Raw genomic sequence first — 15,432 nt, 5'->3', positions numbered from 1 at the left:
TAGTGTTTTGACATTATAGGTGCAGTTATTAGGTTAGGTGAACTTTTTTTTCCTAATTAAATATATGGCTAATGCCGTGCTTTGACCATAGGTACTTAGTAAATTAATATGGATTGCTTAAGTTAAAGATGACTCACAGACAATTGAAAGTTCTACATCTGGATGGTTGACAGGGATGCTTGGGGATAAATAAGAATAGAATTACAAGCAAATGTAATCACATCAACTCAAGTGAGCAACTAGCTACCACTATCATATCAATGCCAATGTGCTACTTCCTTAATTTCTTATATTTTGGTTCTCAATAAAGAGATATTCTATCCCTATTCTTGTGTGTTTAACAGACTATTCCCCATAACCATAAGCTACTCTTTTGTCTTCTTCCTCCTGCTCTACCAAAAGTACAATTTCCACATCTAGAAATGAAGAAAAGTAGAAAGACAGCTCTAAATTGTTACTGATGCTATATATGGGAACAGCTCTGCTTTTCTTTACTTCATCCCAGGTTTCAAGCTTCTTTCAGCCAAGAATGATGTAGTAGTAAGCATTGTTCACATTTCTATTTAAATTTTGTAGAAATGTTCCTCTGAAATAATAAAACACTTTGGAAAAATATAGAACTGTGTAAATGACACAAAAATGGCATATTATTACAAAAAATCGTGAGAATTGGGACTTTAGGAAAAAACTAGATGAAAGTGAATTGATCCATGGGTTCATTATGAAAATCTGATGTTTTATTTGAATTTTTCATTTATTCATTTTTCCACTAACATTATTTGTTGTGGGGCTATTTCTCTTTCATTATCCTCTGTCCCTCTCTTTCTCTCTCTTTTCTTTTTCCTCTCTACTTCCTTCCTCCTTCCCTCCTTTTTGCCTATTTCACTTTGTCTTATTTCTATCTCTTAAGGCCTCAGTTTCCTCAAAGGAAAAGTGAGCAGTTAAGATTAGATGATTTTCAAAGATTACGCCTAATTTTAAAAAATCATCACTCAGGGTTGTTGTGAGCATCCGGTGATGTAATATTTATAAAGCACAATATAAATTCTAGCTGTTGTCAAATTTCTAAACATGCCATTCCCCAGAAACAAGATTCCTTGAAAGTTATGCACCTGAACTGATATATGAAAAATTTAACCTTCATCAGTAAAGCAAATAGAAATCTGATTAATAAGCATGAATTACCAAAAAAGCTTATGATTATCATCACTTTGTTGCTCCTCAGGGCATTCAGTATAATAATAATATGCAGAGAAGATATATTCATGTTTATCTGCCTGTCTGTCTGTCTATTTATCCATCTATCTGGTAATCTTAGAGTGAAAATGATTCTCTCTTAGAGGCTCTTTTGTCAGTCTGTGGGATTTCTCCAATGTACTTACTCATATTCTAACTTGACTTACACCTTATTCTCCCCTTTATTTCTTTCCTTCCCTACAAGATTTTAAGTCCTTTTCTTCTTGTTTCTCTATGTCTTTTGGATCTTTCATAGTATCTTGTATAAGATTAGCTACATGTTAATCAAGCATAATATGCTGTGAAAAATTCATGTAATGATCCATTTGGGTGCTCCTGTTACTCATGCGGATATAGCTTCTTTCCATGTTGAGACAATATTTTAAGATATTCATCATATGGTGGCTGGCATCCCAGCCAAGCTATTGTTTTCACAATAAACACATACTTGATCTTTCTTCAGAGTTTTCTCATCTTGGTTTAGGGTTTGACAGAGTTTGGACTCTTTTAGTGCCACCTTCAGCACCTCAGTAGTTCAGCAAGATATCAATGATCTCATCAGGGAAAAAACTGCTTAACCCACCTCTTTACAGAACTTGATGGATTCAGGATTCAGAAAGAGACATAGGTTTTTGGACATGGACAGTGCAGGACTTTGTTTTGCTTGACTATGCATATTTGTTACAAGAATTTATTTTTTATTTTTTCAGTGGGGAGACATGTGAGGGAGAAAAACAAATGTTATTAATTGGAAAAAAAAATTTTAAAAAGGAGAGCCAGTTTCATTAGATCATGTAGAAATTTTCATCATTGAATGGCATTTGTTCTACATCAACCACATATTATCCAAGTGTGTACTTAGACTACTAAACATATTTATACAGGCAGTAAAGAATTATAGGTCTCTTTTTCTCCCAAGAGCTTTAGCTGATTGATTTCCCTGTTTTAGTACTATCACGCTGAATGTAACACATGCCGTAAGTTCAACTTTCTCACACCATCATTTGTCTCAGTGCTAGAGGCTGGGTCAGCTTAAAGAAAATATGACTCTAAAACTATTGCATTTACTCATTGTTCTTAGACACACTGGAATGTGAAGAAATTTAGACATATGCCCACACAGAAGGTCACAAGTTTAAAAGAATTGTCATTTCATAATATTTTTAAATGTAAGAATGACTAATTATTTTGGTTTGTATGTTTTATTCCTATCTTCTGCCATTAAGTCTTATGCATTCACTCACAAAGACTTAGTGCATTAGCAAGGAAGAGATATAAATAGAAAAAAATTCCTAATTTATTTTTTTTTCTTGTGAATAAACTAGGGAGAAAAATTTTCTTGATTTGCAATAGTGTTTTTATTTGTTAAATGTAAGAAAATCAGTGATTGTTGACTTTCTCCATAAATATATATATATATATATATAAAGATCTAACTCCTATTTCCATTTATTTGATGTTCTGACCCCATTCTCTTTACCAAAAAAAGGGGGTAGTGGTGTAGATAAATAAGTCCATATTCCATTAAAGATAGTTTTATTGCTTTTTCTCTTTTCCTTAAAAAACAAAACTGAAACAAAACATGGCAGTTATTGCTCAGAATACCCTGTATATCATTCCATCCTGGAACCCTCCTATGTAATAAGGAAAAACGGTTTAGCAAAACCAACTGATAAAATGAAGATGTGAAAGCATAAACAGAACAAAGTATATGTTTGGGTTCAGGATGCTTAATTGCAATTAATTTTGTAAATTCATTAGTTCAATATCAGTCTTGCAACTTGATGATAGACCATCACAGTTGTATACCACAATTAACCATTTTCCTGTCAGTGGCCACCACATTTATCATATAGATAGCTTGCTTATTTGTTCTCTTCTCCATTAGACTATAAGGTTCTTCTTTTAAAAATTTTTAAAAGTATTTTTAAGTAGTATTTTATTTTTCCAAATACATGCAAAAATAATTATCAGCCATTCACCTCTGCAAAATCCTGTGTTCCAAATTTTTCTCCCTCCCTCTCTCTTTCTTCCCTCCCCAATATAGCAGTCAATCTGATACAGATTAAACATGTGCAATTCTTCTAAACGTATTTCTATATATATTCATCATATTGTGCATGCAAAATCAGATCATAAAGGAAAAACACATGAGAAAAACACATGCTTACAAGCAACCAACCAACCAAAACAAACAAAAAAAGGTGAAAATACTATGCTTTGATCCACATTGAGTCTCCATAGTTCTTTCTCTAGAGAGAACTTTCCATCACAAGTGTGTTGGAATTGCCTTGAATCACTTCATTGTTGAAAAAAGCCATAGATTGTAAACTTGATAAAAGTAGGCACTACCTTTTATCCTTCTTTGTAATCCTCAACACTTAGCACAGTGCCTGGCATATAGTAGGTCCTTATTAAATATTTACTTACTGACTTATTGTTTTATGGGGCAGTTAGGTAGCACAATGGATAATGTGCTGGGCCTGGAATCAGAAAGATTCCTTTTTGTGAATTCAAATCACTTACTTGTTAGGTTATCGTGGGTTTGCCTTAGTTTCCTCATCTGTAACATGAACTGGAGAAGGAAATATTAAACTACTCCAGTGTGCCAAGAAAACACTAAATGGAATCATAAAGAGTCAGACATGACTGAAAAACGACTGAACAAAATTGTCCTAATTGTTAATATTTTGTTGTGTCACTAAGTACATGAATTAGTTCAGATAGCATCATAATTTATAGTGTATTGGTTGGCATAGGCCAGCCATTCACATGCCATTCATAGAACCCAAGTAGGTCAGGCCTTAGTTGACTTATCATTGTTGCTATAAGAGGGGGAAAGTTTTTATGTTGTTATTGTGGAGGCTGGTAGTTTGTAGAGGAGAGACTACATAACAAAGACGATATACCTTAATAACAGCGACTGCATTTCTGTGCACTTCATCATCACTGTTGATCTGTATATCAATCTTGGTTGATAAAAGGGCAAATAATAATATTCCTAAAAAAACCTCAACCTAATTAAGAAGGTAAAATTCAGTAGGATTGAGCATCTTGCCTCAGAGTGTATTTATAAGTAGGACATGGAGCCAGGAGAGGAACACAAGAACAGATTCCTCTCCATGCTCCTTCACTAGGCGTCTTATTAGACCATCTCCCTGTATATTAACTGGAGGTACACAAAGAATGAGGACTCAGTGCAGTCAGAACTTTTTTGTGTGAATGGGGTTTGTCTCAGATTTATTTGCAATTCTCTAATGAGTCTATGTTAAACAAAGAGTAACTACTGTTCATTCATTCCATTCAATTGACAAGCTCTTTACTCATTGTGTAGAAGGCAGGCATTGGGGGATACAAGGACAGAATAAAATGCAGTATACTCATTTGCTATAACTGAAGCTGTGAATGGTGATAAAGAAGTTTGCTATTTAACATAAGATCTATTCTGGGGCATCAAGTTCAGCTACCCTCATTTACTGGTTGTCATTTGCTGGTAGTTGGTTAGTACCATAACAGCTTTTTGGTGAGCACAATGGAGATGTCTTTTGATCTTTCTGCCCTTTTCCTTAATCTTACTTCAGTCTTTGCACACAAATAATTAATTTATACATTATATTTTTTGGCTAGAAAGGCCAGCATTGTATATATTATATGATGCCTGAAACGCCTACTTTTTTTTTTTGCAAGAGCCACAATGTACTGACTAATTAATTTACATCATTAAATTTCTAAATATTACTTACATAATAATGTGCTTACTGTTTAGTGCTACTCAGTGTTGTGTCGATTAGTTAGAACATTAATAGTGTGGTAGAAAAAAGGCTCTTAAAGGGATGCTGATGTTGGTCCAGTCATTATACCCAAAGAAGAAATTGTTGTGTCCCCAAGTATATCCAATCACCAGCTAGCTATGCTGAGGTGTGCATTTTATTTGGTTTGAAGAATAGCCACTGCATGAGTGTTTCTGACTCTCTTTGTACTTTTAAAAAACAGCTCAAGAGCTCATGTTTTTGTGGTAGTTGATCAGTCACATTATTTTATTATGAACAGTACAGTTTTAGTATGCTGAATAATTTTTCAAAGTCCCAAACAAAGTGATGCAAATTTTACTACTTAACCAAGTGGTAAAGTGACATACTTTTTTTTTTTTAAATTGTAATAACTTTTTATTGACAGAACCCATGCCAGGGTAAGTTTTTACAGCATTATCCCTTGCACTCACTTCTGTTCTGATTTTTCCCCTCCCTCCCTCCACCCATCTTCCCCAGATGGCAAGCAGTCCTTTACATGTCAGATTACAGTATATCCTAGATACAATATATGTGTGCAGAACTGAACAGTTCTCTTGTCGCACACGGAGAATTGGATGCAGAAGGTATAAATAACCCGGGAAAAAAACCAAAAATGCAAGCAGTTTATATTCATTTCCCAGTGTTCTTTCTTTGGGTATAGCTGCTTCTGTCCATCCTTGATCAATTGAAACTGAATTAGCGCTCTTTATCGAAGAGATCCACTTCCATCAGAATACATCCTCAAACAATATCATTGTTGAGGTATATAATGATCTCCTGGTTCTGCTCATTTCACTCAGCATCAGTTCATGTAAATCTCTCCAAGCCTCTCTGTATTCATCCTGCTGGTCATTTCTTACCGAACAATAATATTCCATAACATTCATATACCACAATTTACCCAGCCATTCTCCAATTGATGGGCATCCATTCATTTTCCAGCTTCTAGCCACTACAAACAGGGCCGCCACAAACATTTTGGCACATACAGGTCCCTTTCCCTTCTCTAGTATCTCTTTGGGGTATAAGCCCAGTAGAAACACTGCTGGATCAAAGGGTATGCACAGTTTGATAACTTTTTGAGCATAGTTCCAAATTGCTCTCCAGAATGGCTGGATGTGTTCACAATTCCACCAACAATATATCAGTGTCCCTGTTTTCCCACATCCCCTCCAACATTCAACATTATCTTTCCCTGTCACTCTAGCCAATCTGACAGGTGTATAGTGGTATCTCAGAGTTATCTTAATTTGCATTTCTCTGATTAATAATGATTTGGAGCATATTTTCATATGTCTATAAATAGTTTTAATTTCTTCGTCTGAGAATTGTCTTTTCATATCCTTTGACCATTTATCAATTGGAGAATGGCTTGATTTCTTATAAATTAGAGTCAATTCTCTATATATTTTGGAAATGAGGACTTTATCAGAACCTTTGACTGTAAAAATGTTTTCCCAGTTTATTGTTTTTTTTTTTTTTATAAATAATTTTTTTTATTGATAGAACACATGCCAGGGTAATTTTTTACAGCATTATCCCTTGCATTCATTTCTGTTCCGATTTTTCCCCTCCCTCCCTCCACCCCTTCCCTCAGATGGCAAGAGTCCTTTACATGTTGAATGGGTTGCAGTATATCCTAGATACAATATATGTGTGCAGAACCAAACAGTTTTCTTGTTGCACAGGGAGAATTGAATTCAGAAGGTATAAATAACCCGGGAGGAAAAACATAAATGCAAGCAGTTTATATTCATTTCCAGTGTTCTTTCTCTGGATGTAGCTGCTTCTGTCCATCTTTGATCAATTAAAGCTCTCTTTATCAAAGAGGTCCACTTCCATCAGAATACATCCTCAAACAGTATCATTGTTGAGGTATATAATGATCTCCTGGTTCTGCTCATTTCACTCAGCATCAGTTCATGTAAGTCTCGCCAGTCCTCTCTGTATTCATCCTGCTGGTCGTTCCTTACAGAACAATAATATTCCATAACATTCATATACCACAATTTACTCAACCATTCTCCAATTGATGGACATCCTTTCATTTTCCAGCTTCTAGCCACTACAAACAGGGCTGCCACAAACATTTTGGCACATACAGGTCCCTTTCCCTTCTTTAGTATCTCTTTGGGGTATAAGCCCAGTAGAAACACTGCTGGATCAAAGGGTATGCACAGCTTGATAACTTTTTGAGCATAGTTCCAAATTGCTCTCCAGAATGGCTGGATGTGTTCACAATTCCACCAACAGTATATCAGTGTCCCTGTTTTCCCACATCCCCTCCAACATTCCCCATTATCTTTCCCTGTCATTCTAGCCAATCTGACAGGTGTGTAGTGGTATCTCAGAGTTGTCTTAATTTGCATTTCTCTGATTAATAATGATTTAGAGCATATTTTCATATGTCTATAAATAGTTTCAACCAGTTTATTGTTTAAAGTGACATACTTTCTTTTGAAAAAGGAGAAATTGCTGCATGTAATTGTAGTGTTCCTTAATGTGGATGGCTTATAAGTGAATGTAACTTTGCCATATGAAGGACTGTTGGTAAAGAGTATATGGGGCGCCTTGGCATGAAACTCAATAGACAGACATTTAAAAGAAGCAATCAAAACCCTTTCAGAACCTTAAATAGAGAAAATTATGGTACACAAATGTAATACAACCCTACTATGACATAAGAAATGAAGAAATAGACATTTTCAGAGAAACCTGGAAACAGCGGATACATGATACAGAGTAAAAAGAACCAGGAGAACAACTTATATTATAATATCAACATGATAAAAAAAGAACTGATGACAAAGAATACTGCTCTTGACAGAAAAGTGAATGACTATTTACCTTCAGATAAAGACACATTTTGTTTGGACTGAAATTTTCTCAATAGATGAATTCTTGACTCAAGCCATATCAATTTGCTGTTTAACATATGCATAATGAAGAATGAAGAAGTACATCATTTTTTTTTGAAAAAATATCAGACATCTAATAGTTATGCTGAAAAACATAGAATAGTCTTAGGAATACTTTCAATTCATGCTTAAAAAACAAAACAAAAAAACCCGAAAACCCCAGCAAATTAACCAATTTTTATAGTTTAAAAAGAAAAAGTAAAAGAACTCTTAATGGTTGGCCATTGGTTACTCAAGCCAGAGAAGTTCAGAGCAAGAAGTTAAATTTGGCTTATTTGCAACTTAGAACAGTATGATCTCCTATAATTAAATTGTGGCTCCTTGTAGCAAATAAAATAAGTCCCATGTTTGCCCAGTCTGTATGTTTACTAGTTTTTACAGAAGAAATAATAATACAAAGAATGGCTGTTCTGCTTGGCAATATTTATCTGTTTTCCAGACAAGTCCAAACTTTAAGGAGAATAACAGGTTTTTGGTAAATTCACTGGGTTGTACATTCTTGAAATTCTTTAGTACTAGAAAAGATACACTGCTTCACATGTAAGCATGCCATGTCTGCTTAGGCACATGAAGTAACCAAAATTAGAGTACCCATAGAGACTTTGAAAAAATACTCTATTTAGAATTATGGCACCCAACTGCTTTTAATGTCTTTAGTGGTGAATAATCTGTTTTTATTTGGTTGAAGTGGTAGTATTTAAGTCATGTGGTAGACAGTTTCAATCAGATAATAGAACAGGAATAGCTTTACCTTTATATAGTAATGGGAAGGCTTCTATAGTACTATATTCACCATAGCTGACATTAGTAAGTACTAATATCATGTCATCCACATTTCACAAATGAATCAGTATGTCTCATCTTGGGACTTACCCATGGATCATATCAGATATTGTGAAAAGCAGAGGACTGAACCCAAATCTTTTGCCTCTGAGTGGTGGGGAGTAAAGGGAGAGAATGAAGGGAACAGAAGAGAGGAGAGTAGAGGAAGGAGAAAAAGAATTTGAGTGGAAAGAGCACTGATTTTCCATTCAGAGAACCTTGGTTTGCAATGTCTCAGTTGTTTCTCCGTGAGAACTCCCTCTGAGTTCTTATCCGTCTCTGAATCTCATGAAAAGTACAGCTTTCATTATTTCATTTTGGGTAGAAGTTAGAAAAGAGTGTATAAAGTCAAGAGGCAAAGCAAGTATAAAATCATTTTTACATAATTTTAATGATATTTTGAATGTGACAGGCAAATAACATCTTTATGTTGATAGTTTTCATAGTCCTCTTTCAAAAACATATCTTTTTGTTGGTATTCTTGACTGCCTCCATCATATCAACACTCCCATTTATGTTACTGAGCCAGCTCTTTTGGTATGAAAAGGTTATTGCTGGTCACTGTGACATGAGCAAGTCTGTTCTTGTACTTCCTCATTTGGGGTTTTTATCTCACATTGCTTTCAGACTGAGTATGAATCAAATGCTATGGAAAGAGTAAAATTGTACAGATAGCTTTACTAAGGAGCAAAAAAGCCTCCAAACCCAAAACCCCTCAAACCCTAAAGGCTCAGTGATAGCACTTTTATCTCATAAACTCTGCTTCCACCTGCAGAATGAAAATTATCCTTTCACTTACCACTTAAATTCTACTATTTTTTTTCCTTAATAGTATTTTATTTTTCCAAGTATAAAATTTTCAATATTCATTTATATTTTTTACTTTTATTATTATTTTTTTATTTTGATAATAGCCTTTTCTTTGTAAAATACTTGCAAAGGTAGTTTTCAGTATTCATCTTTGTAAAGCCTTGTGTTCCAAATTTTTCTCTCTCCCTCTCCCCACGCTGTCCCATAGACTATAAGCATTCTAATATAGGTTAAATATGTGCAGTTTTTCTATAGATGTTTCCATATTTGTCATGGCTGTGGAAGAAAAATCAGATCAAAAGGTGAAAGAAAAAAAACTAAGCAAACAAACAACAAAATAACAAAAAAAGCTGAATATACTATGCTTTGATTCAAATTCTGTCTCCATAGTTCTTTCTGGATGCAGATAACTCTTCATTATAAGTCTATTGGAATTGCCTTGAAGCACTTCGTTGTTGAAAAGAACCAAGTCCATCATAGCAATGTTCGTTTTTTGTAAGGTTTTGTGTTCCAAATTTTTCTCTTACTCCCTTATCTCCCCCCAAGACAGCAAGAAATCTGAAAAAGTCTAAATATGTGCAATCCTTTAAAGTATATTTTCATATTTGTCATGTTGTGCAAGAAAAATTGGACCAAAAGGGACAAAACCATGAGAAAGAAAAAGCAAATAATTACTGAGAAGAGCCAAGTCCATCACAGTTGATCATCACATAATCTTGTTACTGTGTACAATATTCTCTTGATTCTGCTTACTTCACTCAGCATTAATTCATTTAAATCTTTCCAAGTTTTTCTGAAATCAGCTGCTCATCATTTCTTATAAAACAATAATATTCCATTACCTCCATATACCATAACTAATCCAGCAATTTCCCAACTGATGGGCATCCATTCAATGTTCAGTTCTTTGCCACTATAAAAAGTTAAGCTCTACCATTGACTTTGCTGTGATCCTCGAACACCTCATGAAATTGGCTCATATAAGAGTTCTTTTTCTTTCTCTTTTCTGTTGAGATAAAGTGGGTGACCAGAATATGAAGAAAGTCATTTTCCTGTCAGTTCCTAGTCTACAATCTCTCTCTCTCTAGTCTCAGGAAGGTCTATTAAATATTTTTGAATGCTTAAACATTTTGCATATTTTAAATATTTTAACAACTTGTTATGAACATTGCTGTTTCCTACGTCTACTTATAGACCATGTTCTCCTTCCATTTGATTACAGTATTTTAGAAATTCTGCCATGTCAAACAGATTTAGGTAGATATTTCCTCTATTTGTTAAAATAGTTGACAATTTTCTCAGTCACCACCATTCATTCAGTTTAATTTAAATTTATATTTTTTGATTGACAAGACTTTTTCATCCTCTTACCTATCCTGACCCCCAAGGAAGAACAAAAACCTTTGTAACAAATAGGTGTGATCAGTCCAAACAAAATGTGTCTTTATCTGAAGGTGAGTAGTCATTCACTTTTCTGTCAAGAGCAGTATTCTTTGTCATCAGTTCTTTTTTTATCATGTTTTTTTATCAACTTTTTTTTTTTATCAACTTTTTTTATAAGTTGTTCTCCTGGTTCTTTTTACTCTGTATCTGCTGTTTCCAGGTTTCTCTGAAAATGTCTATTTCTTCATTTCTTATGTCATAGTAGGGTTGTATTACATTTGTGTACCATAATTTATTTGCTTAGCTGCTCTCAACTGATGGGGATCCTCTTAATTTTTACTTCTTTACCATTACAAAAAGAGCTGCTATAAATATTTTTTTTTGTATAATTAAGATCTTTTGCTCTTTCATGATCTAATTTTTGGAGGGTGTCTAAATCCTTGTAGTGATAATGTAGAGGGTATACACAGTTTAGTATTTTGGGGGGAGCATATTTTTCATTTGTTTTTCAAAATGGCTTTACCAATTCAGACCTCCTTGAGTTAATATAAAGATTAATGTGCCTGTTTTTCTGCAGTTCCTCCATCATTTATCATTCTCCTTTTGTATCATCTTTGCTAAACCTCCTAGTTACTACAATTTGAACTTCTTTTCTTATTAATTATTTAGAGCATTTTTTTTTCTTTTATGTCTATAGACAGCCTGGAATTCTTCCCTTGAATGGTGCCTGTTCATATTCTTTGACTTTTTATGAGTTCTTAAATGATTCTCTTCTTAAAAGTTTGTGACTTAGAAATGATACCATTATCACAGAAATTTGACTCAAAAATCTTCTCCCAATCTGCTCCCCAGATAATGGTTTCTCTTCTTAATTTACCTGCATTAGATTTATTTGTACAAAAAAATTTAAGTTTTGTATATAATTACATTGTTCATTTTGACTTCTGTTTGATCATGAACTCCGTAGATCTGAAAATAGAATTTTCTTTTTGTCCCCTTAATTTGTTTATGAGATGACCTTATATCCATTTAGAGCTTATCTTACACTATATCAAATATTAGTCAAAGCTTACATCTTTCTAAACAGTTATCTAGTTTTTCTAGTAGTTTTTGTCAAGTAATGAGGCCTGACTCTGTTAGCTAGGATCTCCTCAGTTGTTTATATAGCTTAAAAGTGAGCTTATATATATGGAAGTGAGAAGTTAGAGTTATTCAAGTAGTATATGATACAGATAACTAGAACTTATTTATTGCATTATGAAGATGTTTTGGGTTCAGCAAAGTTTTTTTCCTTCTTCTCTTCTTTTTCTGGGAAAAAATACCCAACATAATGTACATTTAGTTGAAACTATTTTGGAACATACAGTAGACAGAATTTGTATCAAATTTCCAAATGAAACAATATTAGTTTAAAAAAAGCAGGAGCATTTACGCACAAAAAGAAACCATTTGCTATATTGAACAAATCATACCATAAAAGACAGAATTTTTCTTTTGAAAGATCAGCTTTTATATGGATTACTTGCAGAAGCAGCACAATTGAAGCAATTAACCAAGAGAATTTAAGGTTAGTCTATGTCTTAAAAAATCTAGAATTTTTTTTTAATAAATTTTTAATTTCTACAAGGAAACATGATCTGAAAACTTCACCAGGATGGTTCTTTTGCTTATATAATTGAAGATATTGACTTTATTCTTCTAACTTTTTTATAATGACCCATGTAAGCCTGTATTTTAAAAGTCAAATATTCTGTATGTTGTTAGAAATATAATAAAAATGTGTTGCAAAATAAGTAACTAGGTTTAAAAAAAATTACAATAAACCATGGAGAAATTAGATTCATTTCAAAGTAAAATGCCATTTCTGACAATTGCCAATTTTGGGAATTAATTTAATTTTCAAAACAGTTAAACAGATAAATTTTTTTCATTGTGTATTGTTCAGACATTTCTCCTATAGTCTTAATTTTATCCATATTGATAGATAGCAAAACAGTGTATGTCACTGGTGTCAAACTCAAATAGAAACAGATTCCTCTGTGCCACACTGACTTGTATTTGTATTTATTTTTGTTAAACATTTCCCAGGTATACTTTAATCTATTTGAGGCCCATTCCTGAGTTTTGCCGAGTATCCTGGCCTAAGTTTGACCTCTTTCTCCACTACAATGCAAAAGCAGCTAGTGATAACATCTGTATTTTCTTCTCATGTCAGTATTTGTGTTGGCTAATCCTTAACCTTGGGAACCTCGTCCCTCAAAGAGCTCCCGAATTTTTCTTTATCACTTACTGCCATCATCTATCTGTGGGACTTCTTTTTCCTTTCTAATTTATTGAAGCAGATTTCATTGTTGAATTTGTAGATGGGCACTGGTCTGGAATTTTTAAGATTGGGGTTGCTTTGCTCAGTGCAGAAACTGGGGTCAAACTGATTAATCTTCCTGTGCTTAGTTTACACATCCCTGTTTACTCACATCCATGGTTTCATGGTGTCAGTGACCTGAGGGCCACCTCTGCTTTTTATTTTTCAAAACATATGCATGGACAATTCTTCAACATTATGCCTTGCAAAATCCTTGTTCCAATTTTTGCCCCTTTCCCCCACGCTTTCCCCTAGATGGCAAATAGTCTGTTACATGTTAAACATGATAGATATATATGTTAAATCCAATATATGCATACATATTTATAAAATTATCATGCCACACAAGAAAAAAATTAAGAGAAGCACAATAAAATGCAAGCAAACAATAACAAAACGATTCCTGGCTTACAGGCAGTACTAATTATACAATTGTGTGCTTCCAGAATTATTTAAGCCATGATTTTTAAAAATGCAATAAAATATGGAGAGTAGTTCATTCTACTCAAACTTGTTTAAATCTAGCTACAGTTGAGGTTAGTGCCTTGAGTCAGTTCAAGAAGCACAGCACATAAGATGTTGCCTTCCAGCAGTGTATAGTTTTACCTGGAATCATAAGGTATGCAAATATGGAAAGTTTAATAGCAATATAAAGTAACATGATTCATTTGTGAATGAGTGATTCACAGGTTTTAGGTTCAAAGGAGGGTTCAGAGGAGGAAGATGTCAGGAAGGAGGAAAACGGATTTGAGTTGACTTTTGAAGGATGAGGAAGATTTGAAAAGGCAGAGAAAAATGGATACAGGGAAAAATATTCCAAGGAAAGAGTCTACAGAATGAACAGTTCTACAGAAGTAGGAAAATAAAAAGCATGACTTGGGGAATAGCTTGGGTATTTAAAAAAAAATTAAATAATCTCTCTAGATTTTTAGGACACTATTTTCACCTGACTTTTTTCCCCTACTTATTTAGTTGTCTCTTCTCTGTTTTCTTGGCTTGATCCTTCCCCAGATCATGCCATTCACGGTGACATCCTAAGTTCCCTTCTCCTCTCTGTATATAACTTCATTTGGGGAACTCATCAGCTCTCATAACATACACAGACATTGACTCCTGAAGGAAGGTGACATACTTATATTGAAACCCATGCTTTGAGCTGGTTTTCTAAATGAAAACAGACACAATCATTTGCATCCCAGATACTGATGTTCTCCTTTTTGCAATGAGGTGTGTGGACACAGAACAAAGTTGAAATGATATTGTCTTTGGCTTTATTAGCCATGTGCTTTAAAAGGCTGAGCAAACCAGCCTTTGTATCTTCTCTTACTTGAAACTAGACAGATAGACTCCAAGTAAGGAGGAAGGAAAGAGGTTATTGTCATAAGATAAAGGAATATTATTTTTATTTTTTGCTTAGGAGAAATGAAAAAAAAAAGAGAGGATAAAGTGGCTTTCCTTTTACAATCTTGGAATAGGTAGAGCTGAGTATTTATTTTTCTCTTGAATAAATGAATTACTACTGGAGAAAAGTGACTAACTTGGCTTTGAGGCTGGGAAAATATGGATATGGGTAATTGTCACATGGAATATTAGTTGAGAAGCACTGGCTTTTTGCTTCTACCTTTTTTTTTTGGATATAAAATATTGTAATTTATTCTAGGCAGTATTCTCCTGTTTATTTCATTTTCTTTCTTGGACTAGTGACATATCAAGACACTAAAGTGTCTTGGCAATGGGTTTCATGTTTCTCTTCCCCCTTGAATTTAAGATGACAGTAGTAGTGAATTTGTTTTTAATTTCTTTATGAAAAACAAACTGTGTGATTCTTCTCCCTATATCTCAACTCAAGTGATTTTAAAGTTTAAAAATGTTAGTATTTTAGTCTGTGTCTTTGCTTTTCAGTGAATGTAATGGGCTTTGTTACAAGTGGTATAATTTGAGATATTATAATCTGAATTTTGCAATATTACAAGTTACTGGGGGTTGAACTGTGCTTATAGAAAATGTTGCGATGGCAAAGGATGTGAAAGACAATCATTTCCAGCTCTTGTCTAAAGACTCGCCAAAGGAGAGGAAGGAACAGAAGAGCAGCTCACAAGATTCCAGAGCT

The 15,432-nt window shown here is 33.9% G+C and overlaps 1 protein-coding gene across 5 annotated transcripts in view; it reads left to right on the top strand.

The window, feature by feature from the left end:
• The window catches only part of BANP (BTG3 associated nuclear protein), a 244,254-nt gene that overhangs the window by 94,239 nt on the left and 134,583 nt on the right, over positions 1 to 15,432 (top strand). The window lies entirely within an intron of this gene.

The sequence above is a fragment of the Antechinus flavipes genome, chromosome 2 (assembly GCF_016432865.1).
Source record: "Antechinus flavipes isolate AdamAnt ecotype Samford, QLD, Australia chromosome 2, AdamAnt_v2, whole genome shotgun sequence".
In the NCBI taxonomy this organism is placed as follows: domain Eukaryota; kingdom Metazoa; phylum Chordata; class Mammalia; order Dasyuromorphia; family Dasyuridae; genus Antechinus; species Antechinus flavipes.
This window is presented reverse-complemented; position numbering and strand designations above follow the sequence as displayed.